The sequence below is a fragment of the Myotis myotis genome, unplaced genomic scaffold, assembly GCF_014108235.1.
Source record: "Myotis myotis isolate mMyoMyo1 unplaced genomic scaffold, mMyoMyo1.p scaffold_m19_p_3, whole genome shotgun sequence".
Lineage (NCBI taxonomy): Eukaryota > Metazoa > Chordata > Mammalia > Chiroptera > Vespertilionidae > Myotis > Myotis myotis.
In genome coordinates this window covers 158,203,264-158,208,792 of record NW_023416335.1, presented here as the reverse complement: position 1 = coordinate 158,208,792, position 5,529 = coordinate 158,203,264, and the positions used below count along the sequence as shown (strand labels likewise).

Genomic DNA, 5,529 nt, shown 5'->3' with positions numbered 1-5,529 from the left:
AGAAATTCATCGATTGGTTACCTCCTGCACAAGCCAAGCCGGGACCAGGGCCTGGCCCCGGGAGGAGCCTGCAATCCAACCGAGGTTCGTGCCTTGACCAGAATCAAACCCAGAACCCTTGATCTATTCACTGGGCACACCAGCTAGAGCAGAATTACCTTTTTAAAAAAGCTGATCCATTAGCCACTTTATCATTTATCTGTTTTCCAGACTTCGTTCTAGATTACTTCTGGAATTGCCCAGAGGCCCCATTCTTAGCCTTCTTATTCTCTCCTTTAACTTAACGTTTGCATTAATTCTTAGAACGTCTTGATCGCCTCTGGGTGGATAACTCCCAGCTCCACAACCTTAACCCTGACTTACTCCTAAGCTCCAGACCCACATTTTCATTTCCACACCTGTACGTAGCAGCACTTTGAGTTCCGTGTTCCCCAAATGCGCTGGTTACTTCACCCCTGAAACCTGCTCATCCTTTCCTCCCTATTCAGGTTAATAGCACTGCCTTCTCTACACAGACTAGAAACCTGTCTTTATGACTCATCTTTGGTTAAGTGCAGTGATTAGGAGCACAGACTCTGAAATGACTTTTTGGGTTCAAACCCCGGTTCTAATTGCTGTGTGAAGTTTGTCCTTTGTTTCAGTTTCCCCACATAAAAAATGGAGATGATAATAGTGCCTTTTATAAAGTTCAGATGACTAGATGTTTAATATTTGCCTGACTCACAGTAAATGCCATTCCTCACAGCCAACGTGTGACCCTTTTCAGAACTCAGTTCCAATGATTCCTCTGAGAAGCCTTCCCTCCTGCATCCCATCAGGTGGGTAGTTGACCCCTTTCTTCCTCATTGTCCCATTGAGTCCTCATCTACTAGCAATATATTATCCTGTATTTCCCACTATTTGTTCCAGTGCATCTACCAAGCTGAAACTTCCTTTACAGCAGGGGTGGGGGACGTCCAGCCTGTGGGCCATATAAAGCCCACGAAATCATTTGGTCTGGCTCTGCCAAAGCATTAGGGGTGAGTTAACTAAATGTTTCATCAAATATAGCAGGCTAATTTTTTAAAAAAAAATATTTTATTGATTTTTTATAGAGCGGAAGGGAGAGGGATAGAGGAGTTAGAAACATCGATGAGAGAGAAACATCGATCAGCTGCCTCCTGTACACTCCCTACTGGGGATGTGCCCGCAACCAAGGTACATGCCCTTGACCGGAATCGAACCTGGGACCCTTGAGTCCGCAGGCTGATGCTCTATCCACTGAGCCAAACCAGTTAGGGCTAAATTGATAATTTGTTATGAATGATACTATACATATCCAAATGCCCTTGGCAGAAAAAAGGTTCCCCACCCCTGCTTTAAAGACTTGTTTCTCAATTATTTGTGTATCTCAAATGCCTAGCACCACACCTGGCACATGACAAGTATGCTATAAATGTTGGCTGAGTGAATCTAGTCAGTTACTAAGCTCTGTCAATTTTTCTACCTGGATGTCTATCTTCTTTCCTGCTTTTTCAAGCTCTAAACCTCTCACATAAATTACTGCAAAGCTTATTAGTATCGTCAAAAATTTTTGCTGTCTTCCCATTGCCACTAAAATCATGAGTTGGAAGTCACTCTTCTTCTCAAAAACTTACTATAAGATTGAAGTCCAAATAACCTGCTGCCATGTATTCAAGGCCTTCCAAGGATTAGCCCTAAATTATTTCTAGCCTTATTTCCTTCAAAAAATTCTATGCTCCAGATTACGCTAGTCTTTTCTTTCTTCAACATATCCTTCATCTCCACTTGTGTTTTTTTGTTAAATATGTTTTTATTGATTTCAGAGAAGAGAGAGGAGAAACGTCAATGATGAGAACTATTGATCGGCTTCCTCTTGCACGCCCCACACTGGGGATCAAGATCACAGCCTAGGCATGTGCCCTGCCTGGGAATTGAACCATGACCTCCTGGCTTTAGGTGGACACTCAACCACTGAGCCATGCTGGCCGGGCTCCACTTGTTTTTATCCATGCTGTGGATAAAAACAGAGTTTGCAAACTGGTAGATCCTAAATTTTTTATTCTTTGGCCCGCACGCATTTTTAAAAAGAAACTGAACCAATGTTTAAGTTGTGAGATTTAGCATAAACATTAGGAAGAGCAAAGTTCTTGAAATATAAGATTTGGCAATACTGGGCCCCTTTGCTCGTTAGCAGCAACCAACCAGAGCTGCACTGCCAGCTGCCCCATTCTCTCAGGGCACATATTCGTCACCAACCAGCTTTAAAAGATCTCCCTGCAAATGCACAAGATCAGGCTAGTGGCAGGACAACTGGGTCTGTCTCCTGATGTTACATAACACAAAGAACATCTTTCCTGTGATGTCTGCTACCCCCAGACTGTTTAACTTGAATCTCTCAGACTCTAGATCTGTTTAGCAAAAATATCAGCTAGACTCGCAGCGGTTCTCAACCTGTGGGTCGCGACCCCTTTGGCGGTCGAACGACCCTTTCACAGGGGTCGCCTAAGACCATCCTGCATATCAGATATTTACATTACAATTCATAACAGTAGCAACATTACAGTTATGAAGTAGCAACGAAAATAATTTTATGGTTGGGTCACAACATGAGGAACTGTATTTAAAGGGCCAGAAGGTTGAGAACCACTGAGCTAGAGAACCAGTTGAAGGACACTGTAAAAAAAGTCTGTCAAATACAAAAGATCATTCTCGAGGACAACTGGCCCAACCTCTTCAATAAGCTCGTGTTACAAAAAAAGAAAAAAGTGTTGGCCCTGGCTGGTGGTTCAGTGGTTAGAGAGAGCATCAGCCTGCACACTGAAGGGTCTCAGTTAGATTCCCAGTCAAGTGCATGTACCTGGGCCTGGGTTGCAGGTTCACTCGCCACACCCGGTGGGTCGCAGTATGTGTGTGTGGGGTGGGAGGCAACCAATCAATGTAGCCCTCTAACATCCATGTTTTTCTCTCTCTTCCCCCTCATCCCTCCTTCCAACTCTCCCTGAAAAGCAATGGAAAAAATATCCTCAGGTGAGGATTAACAAACAACAAAAATGTTCCAAGAATCCAGATTAGGAGAGAAAAAGAGTCAAGACACATAACGTGGTGCAATGCATAGTTCTTGGCTAGGATCCCAGATTGGACAAAAATTACCTCTGAAACTTCTTGGGACAGTTGGGAAAATGTGAATATCGATTTGTATGAGGTCAAGGACATATTAATTTTAAGCGGTTATTTTGGCAATGTATAAAATGTTGATTTTTAAAATCTATGTACTGAAGTAAAAAATTAAAACAACCAACTTGCTCTTCCACTCATACTTTTTACCTTACAAGTTTAGAATGGGCCCTGGCTGGTGAGGCTTGGTTGTCTGGGTGTTCTCCCATGCACTAGGAGGTTGCTGGTTCTATTCCTGGTTAACAGCACACTCCGTAGGGGGTGTACAGGAGGCGGCTGATTGGTATTTCTCGCATGGATGTTCCTCTCCCTCTCCCTTCCTCTCTCAAAATCAAGAAACTATTCTTTAAAGAAAAGTTTAGAACGGGTTGGTAAATTCGTAAAAGACCAAAAAACAAATATTTGAGGCTTTGTGGGCCATAGTTTTGTGCAACTCAACTCTACTGTTGTGATCTAAAACAGCCATAGACAACATGTAAACAAACAGGCATGGCTGTGTTCCAATTTTTTAAAAATATTTTTTTATTGATTTCAGAGAAGCAGCAAGGGGGAAGAGAAAGACAGAAACATCAATGATGAGAGAGAATCATTGATCGGCCGACTTCTGCACGCTCCACACTGGGGATTGACCCCACAACCTGGGGAAGTGCCCTGACCGCGAATCAAACCATGACCTCCTGGTTCATAGGTCAATGCTCAACCACTGAGCCACACTGGCCGGGACCAATACAATTTTTTTTTTTTTTTTTTTTTTTTACAGAAACAGACAGCAGGATATAAGTTTGCTGAACTCTGACCCAGGAACAAATACCACTTCTCCTGAAAAAGTCTTTCCTGGTGCCCATCACAGTCAGTGGCTTTATCTTCCTTCCCTCTGCTTACATATTGCTTGTGAAGCCACTTCTGGTATTTATTATGTCTTATTATATAATCATCTCCACTAGGGAGTAAGTCTAGAAGGTAGATGCCATTTTGCTACATGAACTCCCCCATACCTACCCCAGTGAGTTCCTTGCAGAATCGTCTGAATATTGTTTCCCAAAACCAAATCTACCCTAAATGGAAGGTTTGGTACCATTCATGATACTGAAAAATGAGCAGTAGGTTCTGAAAGTAAATTTGAAGGAAACTCGGGGGGAAAAGCACTACTGGTATCACTAGAGTACATATATTGCCTCTTATGCTCTATATTGTAATGTGTTCACCACTAATTAATGATCAGACCTGTGCGTGTGAAAGTATAGAAAAGGATAAAAAAAAGTAGTAGAGATTCAGTTGGCACAGGAATGCCCTGATGCCCACCCCCCTTACTCCCACTAGAGTATCTAGAGTACTATTAGATTTACAGTTGGTGCATGATAGTGCCAACAAATTTAAAAATGTAACACTCAAGGAAAAGAACACTTCCTTTTTCTCATGAAGGGAGAAGGTGGCAGCAAACGCCTACAGAAGTGTCTAGAGGTCTGACAACCACAGCCGGTTGTTCCAGGTTCCCTTCCTCACATTGGCTTTCTCGGTTAGAAGGCATTGGGGGTAGAGGCTTCCCTGCCTACGATGGAATCCCAGATTCCAAAGCAAAGGTAGAACGACAGAGAAAGGTACATGAATAACTTCTGTGGGAAGTGTCCCAACCCCAGGAACAGAAGACATGGAATTAGGGGCAGAGGCAGACCCTGGAACAAAACAAAATTCAGATCACTGGAGAGAGTGTTGGCTGCTATAGAACAGGGGACAGGAGGGAAGGGTGTAGGAGAGCGCACAGGGAAAAGATGTGAGGTGCCCACTAACCCCAGACAGACAGCCTCTTAAAACAGAGGTTAGTTCTAAGAAAAGGATAGGTTACAAAGTAAGAAAGAAGGGGAATTAAGGTGAGAAAAAAGGCCAAAGCAGGGGAGAAGTTTTACAATGGGGAGTAATATTGAATTAAGAATTTAGAGTTGAGTGAAAGGTTTATTATTAGTGCAGTCAACACGATGGAACAGCACATGTAACACAACCAGCAACCTGCAGACACTAGTGCAAAGGGTGGGGAAGCCTGAGCTGAGCTTCCTGGCTCCGTCGGAGGGTGATGCCAGGCGGGGATGGGCCTTGGTAAGGATGGCAGGGGCCGAGGGGAGTGGAAGAAATGTAGTAACCAGATTAAGTATAGCAGCGTTTTCAAATTCCTGAGCACAATGTCCTGGAGCTGGAACGTATGACTGCTCCCTACTCCCTTCAAGCTGTATCCCTCCAATCCAATCCCAGTGGAGCCGTGACCCACTACCCAGACCTACAGCAAGCTGGCCTGGACTGAAACTCCCAGAGAAGCTGTTAGAAGGCCTTCTCTTCAACCCCACTCCCACCTACATATTA

At 43.7% G+C, this 5,529-nt stretch overlaps 1 long non-coding RNA gene across 1 annotated transcript; it reads left to right on the top strand.

Annotated features, from left to right (window-relative positions):
* The first annotated feature begins 39 nt into the window (after positions 1 to 39).
* LOC118649612 lies at positions 40 to 3,474 on the top strand. The gene is made up of 3 exons (XR_004965704.1): positions 40 to 84; positions 746 to 818; positions 3,010 to 3,474. It is a non-coding gene; the product is annotated as an uncharacterized LOC118649612 (long non-coding RNA).
* The last annotated feature ends 2,055 nt before the right edge of the window (positions 3,475 to 5,529 follow it).